The sequence below is a fragment of the Cavia porcellus genome, unplaced genomic scaffold, assembly GCF_034190915.1.
Source record: "Cavia porcellus strain 051 isolate PalLab524CR breed Dunkin Hartley unplaced genomic scaffold, mCavPor4.1 scaffold_4, whole genome shotgun sequence".
NCBI classification, from domain to species: domain Eukaryota; kingdom Metazoa; phylum Chordata; class Mammalia; order Rodentia; family Caviidae; genus Cavia; species Cavia porcellus.
The window spans coordinates 1498357-1512408 of NW_026947487.1; positions in this window are offsets into that span (position 1 = coordinate 1498357).

Here is a 14052-nt window from a genome sequence, read left to right on the forward strand (position 1 = left end):
TACTAGTGAATCTAATGTAACACACACCCATACAATGCGCACCACCCCGTGATGTTTTTCTCACTCCTACTAGTGAATCTAATGTAACACACACCCATACTATGCACACCACCCCGTGATGTTTTTCTCACTCCTACTAGTGAATCTAATGTAACACACACCCATACAATGCGCACCACCCCGTGATGTTTTTCTCACTCCTACTAGTGAATGTAATGTAACACACACCCATACAATGCGCACCACCCCGTGATGTTTTTCTCACTCCTACTAGTGAATGTAATGTAACACACACCCATACAATGCGCACCACCCCGTGATGTTTTTCTCACTCCTACTAGTGAATGTAATGTAACACACACCCATACAATGCTACCACCCCGTGATGTTTTTCTCACTCCTACTAGTGAATGTAATGTAACACACACCCATACAATGCGCACCACCCCGTGATGTTTTTCTCACTCCTACTAGTGAATGTAACGTAACACACACCCATACAATGCGCACCACCCCGTGATGTTTTTCTCACTCCTACTAGTGAATGTAATGTAACACACACCCATACAATGCGCACCACCCCGTGATGTTTTTCTCACTCCTACTAGTGAATGTAATGTAACACACACCCATACAATGCGCACCACCCCGTGATGTTTTTCTCACTCCTACTAGTGAATGTAACGTAACACACACCCATACAATGCGCACCACCCCGTGATGTTTTTCTCACGCCTACTAGTGAATGTAACGTAACACACACCCATACAATGCGCACCACCCCGTGATGTTTTTCTCACTCCTACTAGTGAATGTAACGTAACACACACCCATACAATGCGCACCACCCCGTGATGTTTTTCTCACTCCTATTAGAGAATGTAATGTAACACACACCCATACAATGCGCACCACCCCGTGATGTTTTTCTCACTCCTACTAGTGAATGTAATGTAACACACACCCATACAATGCGCACCACCCCGTGATGTTTTTCTCACTCCTACTAGTGAATGTAATGTAACACACACCCATACAATGCGCACCACCCCGTGATGTTTTTCTCACTCCTACTACTGAATGTAATGTAACACACACCCACACAATGCGCACCACCCCGTGATGTTTTTCTCACTCCTACTAGTGAATGTAATGTACCACACACCCATACAATGCGCACCACCCCGTGATGTTTTTCTCACTCCTACTAGTGAACGTAATGTACCACACACCCATACAATGCGCACCACCCCGTGATGTTTTTCTCACTCCTACAAGTGAATGTAATGTAACACACACCCATACAATGCGCACCACCCCGTGATGTTTTTCTCACTCCTACTAGTGAATCTAATGTAACACACACCCATACTATGCGCACCACCCCGTGATGTTTTTCTCACTCCTACTACTGAATGTAATGTAACACACACCCATACAATGCGCACCACCCCGTGATGTTTTTCTCACTCCTACTACTGAATGTAATGTAACACACACCCATACAATGCGCACCACCCCGTGATGTTTTTCTCACTCCTACTAGTGAATGTAATGTAACACACACCCATACAATGCGCACCACCCCGTGATGTTTTTCTCACTCCTACTAGTGAATGTAATGTACCACACACCCATACAATGCGCACCACCCCGTGATGTTTTTCTCACTCCTACTAGTGAATGTAATGTAACACACACCCATACAATGCGCACCACCCCGTGATATTTTTCTCACTCCTACTAGTGAATGTAATGTAACACACACTCATACAATGCGCACCACCCCGTGATGTTTTTCTCACTCCTCCTAGTGAATGTAACGTAACACACACCCATACAATGCGCACCACCCCGTGATGTTTTTCTCACTCCTACTAGTGAATGTAATGTTACACACACCCATACAATGCGCACCACCCCGCGATGTTTTTCAGAAACCTATCCTACATTGCCACTGCATGTTCCCTGACCTCCCCATGCTGACCACCCCGCGGTGCTTTTCTCCATCCTACATTGCCACTCACTCCCTATCCTAATTCAGACCCTCCGATTCACACCACCCCGTGATGTTTTTCTCACTCCTAGTAGTGAATGTAATGTAACACACACCTATACAATGCGCACCACCCCGTGATGTTTTTCTCACTCCTACTAGTGAATGTAATGTAACACACACCCATACAATGCGCACCACCCCGTAATGTTTTTCTCACTCCTACTAGTGAATGTAATGAAACACACACCCATACAATGCGCACCACCCCGTGATGTTTTTCTCACTCCTACTAGTGAATGTAATGTAACACACACCCATACAATGCGCACCACACCGTGATGTTTTTCTCACTCCTACTAGTGAATGTAATGTAACACACACCCATACAATGCGCACCACCCCGTGATGTTTTTCTCACTCCTACTAGTGAATCTAATGTAACACACACCCATACTATGCGCACCACCCCGTGATGTTTTTCTCACTCCTACTAGTGAATCTAATGTAACACACACCCATACAATGCGCACCACCCCGTGATGTTTTTCTCACTCCTACTAGTGAATCTAATGTAACACACACCCATACTATGCGCACCACCCCGTGATGTTTTTCTCACTCCTACTAGTGAATCTAATGTAACACACACCCATACTATGCACACCACCCCGTGATGTTTTTCTCACTCCTACTAGTGAATCTAATGTAACACACCCCCATACAATGCGCACCACCCCGTGATGTTTTTCTCACTCCTACTAGTGAATGTAATGTAACACACACCCATACAATTCGCACCACCCCGTGATGTTTTTCTCACTCCTACTAGTGAATGTAATGTAACACACACCCATACAATGCGCACCACCCCGTGATGTTTTTCTCACTCCTACTAGTGAATGTAACGTAACACACACCCATACAATGCGCACCACCCCGTGATGTTTTTCTCACTCCTACTAGTGAATGTAACGTAACACACACCCATACAATGCGCACCACCCCGTGATGTTTTTCTCACTCCTACTAGTGAATGTAACGTAACACACACCCATACAATGCGCACCACCCGTGATGTTTTTCTCACTCCTACTAGTGAATGTAACGTAACACACACCCATACAATGCGCACCACCCCGTGATGTTTTTCTCACTCCTACTAGAGAATGTAATGTAACACACACCCATACAATGCGCACCACCCCGTGATGTTTTTCTCACTCCTACTAGTGAATGTAATGTAACACACACCCATACAATGCGCACCACCCCGTGATGTTTTTCTCACTCCTACTGGTGAATGTAATGTAACACACACCCATACAATGCGCACCACCCCGTGATGTTTTTCTCACTCCTACTAGTGAATCTAATGTAACACACACCCATACTATGCGCACCACCCCGTGATGTTTTTCTCACTCCTACTAGTGAATGTAATGTAACACACACCCATACAATGCGCACCACCCCGTGATGTTTTTCTCACTCCTACTAGTGAATGTAACGTAACACACACCCATACAATGCGCACCACCCCGTGATGTTTTTCTCACTCCTACTAGTGAATGTAACGTAATACACACCCATACAATGCGCACCACCCGTGATGTTTTTCTCACTCCTACTAGTGAATGTAACGTAACACACACCCATACAATGCGCACCACCCCGTGATGTTTTTCTCACTCCTACTAGTGAATGTAATGTACCACACACCCATACAATGCGCACCACCCCGTGATGTTTTTCTCACTCCTACTAGTGAATGTAATGTAACACACACCCATACAATGCGCACCACCCCGTGATGTTTTTCTCACTCCTACTAGTGAATGTAATGTAACACACACCCATACAATGCGCACCACCCCGTGATGTTTTTCTCACTCCTACTAGTGAATCTAATGTAACACACACCCATACTATGCGCACCACCCCGTGATGTTTTTCTCACTCCTACTAGTGAATCTAATGTAACACACACCCATACAATGCGCACCACCCCGTGATGTTTTTCTCACTCCTACTAGTGAATGTAATGTAACACACACCCATACAATTCGCACCACCCCGTGATGTTTTTCTCACTCCTACTAGTGAATGTAATGTAACACACACCCATACAATGCGCACCACCCCGTGATGTTTTTCTCACTCCTACTAGTGAATATAATGTAACACACACCCATACAATGCGCACCACCACGTGATGTTTTTCTCACTCCTACTAGTGAATGTAACGTAACACACACCCATACAATGCGCACCACCCCGTGATGTTTTTCTCACTCCTACTAGTGAATGTAACGTAACACACACCCATACAATGCGCACCACCCCGTGATGTTTTTCTCACTCCTACTAGTGAATGTAACGTAACACACACCCATACAATGCGCACCACCCCGTGATGTTTTTCTCACTCCTACTAGAGAATGTAATGTAACACACACCCATACAATGCGCACCACCCCGTGATGTTTTTCTCACTCCTACTAGTGAATGTAATGTAACACACACCCATACAATGCGCACCACCCCGTGATGTTTTTCTCACACCTACTAGTGAATGTAATGTAACACACACCCATACAATGCGCACCACCCCGTGATGTTTTTCTCACTCCTACTACTGAATGTAATGTAACACACACCCATACAATGCGCACCACCCCGTGATGTTTTTCTCACTCCTACTAGTGAATGTAATGTAACACACACCCATACAATGCGCACCACCCCGTGATGTTTTTCTCACTCCTACTAGTGAATGTAATGTACCACACACCCATACAATGCGCACCACCCCGTGATGTTTTTCTCACTCCTACTAGTGAATCTAATGTAACACACACCAATACTATGCGCACCACCCCGTGATGTTTTTCTCACTCCTACAAGTGAATGTAATGTACCACACACCCATACAATGCGCACCACCCCGTGATGTTTTTCTCACTCCTACTAGTGAATCTAATGTAACACACACCAATACTATGCGCACCACCCCGTGATGTTTTTCTCACTCCTACTACTGAATGTAATGTAACACACACCCATACAATGCGCACCACCCCGTGATGTTTTTCTCACTCCTACTAGTGAATGTAATGTACCACACACCCATACAATGCGCACCACCCCGTGATGTTTTTCTCACTCCTACTAGTGAATGTAATGTAACACACACCCATACAATGCGCACCACCCCTTGATGTTTTTCTCACTCCTCCTAGTGAATGTAACGTAACACACACCCATACAATGCGCACCACCCCGTGATGTTTTTCTCACTCCTACTAGTGAATCTAATGTAACACACACCCATACTATGCGCACCACCCCGTGATGTTTTTCTCACTCCTACTACTGAATGTAATGTAACACACACCCATACAATGCGCACCACGCCGTGATGTTTTTCTCACTCCTACTAGTGAATGTAATGTACCACACACCCATACAATGCGCACCACCCCGTGATGTTTTTCTCACTCCTACTAGTGAATGTAATGTAACACACACCCATACAATGCGCACCACCCCGTGATGTTTTTCTCACTCCTACTAGTGAATGTAATGTAACACACACTCATACAATGCGCACCACCCCGTGATGTTTTTCTCACTCCTCCTAGTGAATGTAACGTAACACACACCCATACAATGCGCACCACCCCGTGATGTTTTTCTCACTCCTACTAGTGAATGTAATGTAACACACACCCATACAATGCGCACCACCCCGCGATGTTTTTCAGAAACCTATCCTACATTGCCACTGCATGTTCCCTGACCTCCCCATGCTGACCACCCCGCGGTGCTTTTCTCCATCCTACATTGCCACTCACTCCCTATCCTAATTCAGACCCTCCGATTCACACCACCCCGTGATGTTTTTCTCACTCCTAGTAGTGAATGTAATGTAACACACACCTATACAATGCGCACCACCCCGTGATGTTTTTCTCACTCCTACTAGTGAATGTAATGTAACACACACCCATACAATGCGCACCACCCCGTAATGTTTTTCTCACTCCTACTAGCGAATGTAATGTAACACACACCCATACAATGCGCACCACCCCGTGATGTTTTTCTCACTCCTACTAGTGAATGTAATGTAACACACACCCATACAATGCGCACCACACCGTGATGTTTTTCTCACTCCTACTAGTGAATGTAATGTAACACACACCCATACAATGCGCACCACCCCGTGATGTTTTTCTCACTCCTACTAGTGAATCTAATGTAACACACACCCATACTATGCGCACCACCCCGTGATGTTTTTCTCACTCCTACTAGTGAATCTAATGTAACACACACCCATACAATGCGCACCACCCCGTGATGTTTTTCTCACTCCTACTAGTGAATCTAATGTAACACACACCCATACTATGCACACCACCCCGTGATGTTTTTCTCACTCCTACTAGTGAATCTAATGTAACACACACCCATACAATGCGCACCACCCCGTGATGTTTTTCTCACTCCTACTAGTGAATGTAATGTAACACACACCCATACAATGCGCACCACCCCGTGATGTTTTTCTCACTCCTACTAGTGAATGTAATGTAACACACACCCATACAATGCGCACCACCCCGTGATGTTTTTCTCACTCCTACTAGTGAATGTAACGTAACACACACCCATACAATGCGCACCACCCCGTGATGTTTTTCTCACTCCTACTAGTGAATGTAATGTAACACACACCCATACAATGCGCACCACCCCGTGATGTTTTTCTCACTCCTACTAGTGAATGTAATGTAACACACACCCATACAATGCGCACCACCCCGTGATGTTTTTCTCACTCCTACTAGTGAATGTAACGTAACACACACCCATACAATGCGCACCACCCCGTGATGTTTTTCTCATGCCTACTAGTGAATGTAACGTAACACACACCCATACAATGCGCACCACCCCGTGATGTTTTTCTCACTCCTCCTAGTGAATGTAACGTAACACACACCCATACAATGCGCACCACCCCGTGATGTTTTTCTCACTCCTACTAGTGAATGTAATGTAACACACACCCATACAATGCGCACCACCCCGCGATGTTTTTCAGAAACCTATCCTACATTGCCACTGCATGTTCCCTGACCTCCCCATGCTGACCACCCCGCGGTGCTTTTCTCCATCCTACATTGCCACTCACTCCCTATCCTAATTCAGACCCTCCGATTCACACCACCCCGTGATGTTTTTCTCACTCCTAGTAGTGAATGTAATGTAACATACACCTATACAATGCGCACCACCCCGTGATGTTTTTCTCACTCCTACTAGTGAATGTAATGTAACACACACCCATACAATGCGCACCACCCCGTAATGTTTTTCTCACTCCTACTAGCGAATGTAATGTAACACACACCCATACAATGCGCACCACCCCGTGATGTTTTTCTCACTCCTACTAGTGAATGTAATGTAACACACACCCATACAATGCGCACCACACCGTGATGTTTTTCTCACTCCTACTAGTGAATGTAATGTAACACACACCCATACAATGCGCACCACCCCGTGATGTTTTTCTCACTCCTACTAGTGAATCTAATGTAACACACACCCATACTATGCGCACCACCCCGTGATGTTTTTCTCACTCCTACTAGTGAATCTAATGTAACACACACCCATACAATGCGCACCACCCCGTGATGTTTTTCTCACTCCTACTAGTGAATCTAATGTAACACACACCCATACTATGCACACCACCCCGTGATGTTTTTCTCACTCCTACTAGTGAATCTAATGTAACACACACCCATACAATGCGCACCACCCCGTGATGTTTTTCTCACTCCTACTAGTGAATGTAATGTAACACACACCCATACAATGCGCACCACCCCGTGATGTTTTTCTCACTCCTACTAGTGAATGTAATGTAACACACACCCATACAATGCGCACCACCCCGTGATGTTTTTCTCACTCCTACTAGTGAATGTAATGTAACACACACCCATACAATGCTACCACCCCGTGATGTTTTTCTCACTCCTACTAGTGAATGTAATGTAACACACACCCATACAATGCGCACCACCCCGTGATGTTTTTCTCACTCCTACTAGTGAATGTAACGTAACACACACCCATACAATGCGCACCACCCCGTGATGTTTTTCTCACTCCTACTAGTGAATGTAATGTAACACACACCCATACAATGCGCACCACCCCGTGATGTTTTTCTCACTCCTACTAGTGAATGTAATGTAACACACACCCATACAATGCGCACCACCCCGTGATGTTTTTCTCACTCCTACTAGTGAATGTAACGTAACACACACCCATACAATGCGCACCACCCCGTGATGTTTTTCTCACGCCTACTAGTGAATGTAACGTAACACACACCCATACAATGCGCACCACCCCGTGATGTTTTTCTCACTCCTACTAGTGAATGTAACGTAACACACACCCATACAATGCGCACCACCCCGTGATGTTTTTCTCACTCCTATTAGAGAATGTAATGTAACACACACCCATACAATGCGCACCACCCCGTGATGTTTTTCTCACTCCTACTAGTGAATGTAATGTAACACACACCCATACAATGCGCACCACCCCGTGATGTTTTTCTCACTCCTACTAGTGAATGTAATGTAACACACACCCATACAATGCGCACCACCCCGTGATGTTTTTCTCACTCCTACTACTGAATGTAATGTAACACACACCCACACAATGCGCACCACCCCGTGATGTTTTTCTCACTCCTACTAGTGAATGTAATGTACCACACACCCATACAATGCGCACCACCCCGTGATGTTTTTCTCACTCCTACTAGTGAACGTAATGTACCACACACCCATACAATGCGCACCACCCCGTGATGTTTTTCTCACTCCTACAAGTGAATGTAATGTAACACACACCCATACAATGCGCACCACCCCGTGATGTTTTTCTCACTCCTACTAGTGAATCTAATGTAACACACACCCATACTATGCGCACCACCCCGTGATGTTTTTCTCACTCCTACTACTGAATGTAATGTAACACACACCCATACAATGCGCACCACCCCGTGATGTTTTTCTCACTCCTACTAGTGAATGTAATGTAACACACACCCATACAATGCGCACCACCCCGTGATGTTTTTCTCACTCCTACTAGTGAATGTAATGTAACACACACCCATACAATGCGCACCACCCCGTGATGTTTTTCTCACTCCTACTAGTGAATGTAATGTACCACACACCCATACAATGCGCACCACCCCGTGATGTTTTTCTCACTCCTACTAGTGAATGTAATGTAACACACACCCATACAATGCGCACCACCCCGTGATATTTTTCTCACTCCTACTAGTGAATGTAATGTAACACACACTCATACAATGCGCACCACCCCGTGATGTTTTTCTCACTCCTCCTAGTGAATGTAACGTAACACACACCCATACAATGCGCACCACCCCGTGATGTTTTTCTCACTCCTACTAGTGAATGTAATGTAACACACACCCATACAATGCGCACCACCCCGCGATGTTTTTCAGAAACCTATCCTACATTGCCACTGCATGTTCCCTGACCTCCCCATGCTGACCACCCCGCGGTGCTTTTCTCCATCCTACATTGCCACTCACTCCCTATCCTAATTCAGACCCTCCGATTCACACCACCCCGTGATGTTTTTCTCACTCCTAGTAGTGAATGTAATGTAACACACACCTATACAATGCGCACCACCCCGTGATGTTTTTCTCACTCCTACTAGTGAATGTAATGTAACACACACCCATACAATGCGCACCACCCCGTAATGTTTTTCTCACTCCTACTAGTGAATGTAATGTAACACACACCCATACAATGCGCACCACCCCGTGATGTTTTTCTCACTCCTACTAGTGAATGTAATGTAACACACACCCATACAATGCGCACCACACCGTGATGTTTTTCTCACTCCTACTAGTGAATGTAATGTAACACACACCCATACAATGCGCACCACCCCGTGATGTTTTTCTCACTCCTACTAGTGAATCTAATGTAACACACACCCATACTATGCGCACCACCCCGTGATGTTTTTCTCACTCCTACTAGTGAATCTAATGTAACACACACCCATACAATGCGCACCACCCCGTGATGTTTTTCTCACTCCTACTAGTGAATCTAATGTAACACACACCCATACTATGCGCACCACCCCGTGATGTTTTTCTCACTCCTACTAGTGAATCTAATGTAACACACACCCATACTATGCACACCACCCCGTGATGTTTTTCTCACTCCTACTAGTGAATCTAATGTAACACACCCCCATACAATGCGCACCACCCCGTGATGTTTTTCTCACTCCTACTAGTGAATGTAATGTAACACACACCCATACAATTCGCACCACCCCGTGATGTTTTTCTCACTCCTACTAGTGAATGTAATGTAACACACACCCATACAATGCGCACCACCCCGTGATGTTTTTCTCACTCCTACTAGTGAATGCAATGTAACACACACCCATACAATGCGCACCACCCCGTGATGTTTTTCTCACTCCTACTAGTGAATGTAACGTAACACACACCCATACAATGCGCACCACCCCGTGATGTTTTTCTCACTCCTACTAGTGAATGTAACGTAACACACACCCATACAATGCGCACCACCCGTGATGTTTTTCTCACTCCTACTAGTGAATGTAACGTAACACACACCCATACAATGCGCACCACCCCGTGATGTTTTTCTCACTCCTACTAGAGAATGTAATGTAACACACACCCATACAATGCGCACCACCCCGTGATGTTTTTCTCACTCCTACTAGTGAATGTAATGTAACACACACCCATACAATGCGCACCACCCCGTGATGTTTTTCTCACTCCTACTGGTGAATGTAATGTAACACACACCCATACAATGCGCACCACCCCGTGATGTTTTTCTCACTCCTACTAGTGAATCTAATGTAACACACACCCATACTATGCGCACCACCCCGTGATGTTTTTCTCACTCCTACTAGTGAATGTAATGTAACACACACCCATACAATGCGCACCACCCCGTGATGTTTTTCTCACTCCTACTAGTGAATGTAACGTAACACACACCCATACAATGCGCACCACCCCGTGATGTTTTTCTCACTCCTACTAGTGAATGTAACGTAATACACACCCATACAATGCGCACCACCCGTGATGTTTTTCTCACTCCTACTAGTGAATGTAACGTAACACACACCCATACAATGCGCACCACCCCGTGATGTTTTTCTCACTCCTACTAGTGAATGTAATGTACCACACACCCATACAATGCGCACCACCCCGTGATGTTTTTCTCACTCCTACTAGTGAATGTAATGTAACACACACCCATACAATGCGCACCACCCCGTGATGTTTTTCTCACTCCTACTAGTGAATGTAATGTAACACACACCCATACAATGCGCACCACCCCGTGATGTTTTTCTCACTCCTACTAGTGAATCTAATGTAACACACACCCATACTATGCGCACCACCCCGTGATGTTTTTCTCACTCCTACTAGTGAATCTAATGTAACACACACCCATACAATGCGCACCACCCCGTGATGTTTTTCTCACTCCTACTAGTGAATGTAATGTAACACACACCCATACAATTCGCACCACCCCGTGATGTTTTTCTCACTCCTACTAGTGAATGTAATGTAACACACACCCATACAATGCGCACCACCCCGTGATGTTTTTCTCACTCCTACTAGTGAATATAATGTAACACACACCCATACAATGCGCACCACCACGTGATGTTTTTCTCACTCCTACTAGTGAATGTAACGTAACACACACCCATACAATGCGCACCACCCCGTGATGTTTTTCTCACTCCTACTAGTGAATGTAACGTAACACACACCCATACAATGCGCACCACCCCGTGATGTTTTTCTCACTCCTACTAGTGAATGTAACGTAACACACACCCATACAATGCGCACCACCCCGTGATGTTTTTCTCACTCCTACTAGAGAATGTAATGTAACACACACCCATACAATGCGCACCACCCCGTGATGTTTTTCTCACTCCTACTAGTGAATGTAATGTAACACACACCCATACAATGCGCACCACCCCGTGATGTTTTTCTCACTCCTACTAGTGAATGTAATGTAACACACACCCATACAATGCGCACCACCCCGTGATGTTTTTCTCACTCCTACTACTGAATGTAATGTAACACACACCCATACAATGCGCACCACCCCGTGATGTTTTTCTCACTCCTACTAGTGAATGTAATGTAACACACACCCATACAATGCGCACCACCCCGTGATGTTTTTCTCACTCCTACTAGTGAATGTAATGTACCACACACCCATACAATGCGCACCACCCCGTGATGTTTTTCTCACTCCTACTAGTGAATCTAATGTAACACACACCAATACTATGCGCACCACCCCGTGATGTTTTTCTCACTCCTACAAGTGAATGTAATGTACCACACACCCATACAATGCGCACCACCCCGTGATGTTTTTCTCACTCCTACTAGTGAATCTAATGTAACACACACCAATACTATGCGCACCACCCCGTGATGTTTTTCTCACTCCTACTACTGAATGTAATGTAACACACACCCATACAATGCGCACCACCCCGTGATGTTTTTCTCACTCCTACTAGTGAATGTAATGTACCACACACCCATACAATGCGCACCACCCCGTGATGTTTTTCTCACTCCTACTAGTGAATGTAATGTAACACACACCCATACAATGCGCACCACCCCTTGATGTTTTTCTCACTCCTCCTAGTGAATGTAACGTAACACACACCCATACAATGCGCACCACCCCGTGATGTTTTTCTCACTCCTACTAGTGAATCTAATGTAACACACACCCATACTATGCGCACCACCCCGTGATGTTTTTCTCACTCCTACTACTGAATGTAATGTAACACACACCCATACAATGCGCACCACGCCGTGATGTTTTTCTCACTCCTACTAGTGAATGTAATGTACCACACACCCATACAATGCGCACCACCCCGTGATGTTTTTCTCACTCCTACTAGTGAATGTAATGTAACACACACCCATACAATGCGCACCACCCCGTGATGTTTTTCTCACTCCTACTAGTGAATGTAATGTAACACACACTCATACAATGCGCACCACCCCGTGATGTTTTTCTCACTCCTCCTAGTGAATGTAACGTAACACACACCCATACAATGCGCACCACCCCGTGATGTTTTTCTCACTCCTACTAGTGAATGTAATGTAACACACACCCATACAATGCGCACCACCCCGCGATGTTTTTCAGAAACCTATCCTACATTGCCACTGCATGTTCCCTGACCTCCCCATGCTGACCACCCCGCGGTGCTTTTCTCCATCCTACATTGCCACTCACTCCCTATCCTAATTCAGACCCTCCGATTCACACCACCCCGTGATGTTTTTCTCACTCCTAGTAGTGAATGTAATGTAACACACACCTATACAATGCGCACCACCCCGTGATGTTTTTCTCACTCCTACTAGTGAATGTAATGTAACACACACCCATACAATGCGCACCACCCCGTAATGTTTTTCTCACTCCTACTAGCGAATGTAATGTAACACACACCCATACAATGCGCACCACCCCGTGATGTTTTTCTCACTCCTACTAGTGAATGTAATGTAACACACACCCATACAATGCGCACCACACCGTGATGTTTTTCTCACTCCTACTAGTGAATGTAATGTAACACACACCCATACAATGCGCACCACCCCGTGATGTTTTTCTCACTCCTACTAGTGAATCTAATGTAACACACACCCATACTATGCGCACCACCCCGTGATGTTTTTCTCACTCCTACTAGTGAATCTAATGTAACACACACCCATACAATGCGCACCACCCCGTGATGTTTTTCTCACTCCTACTAGTGAA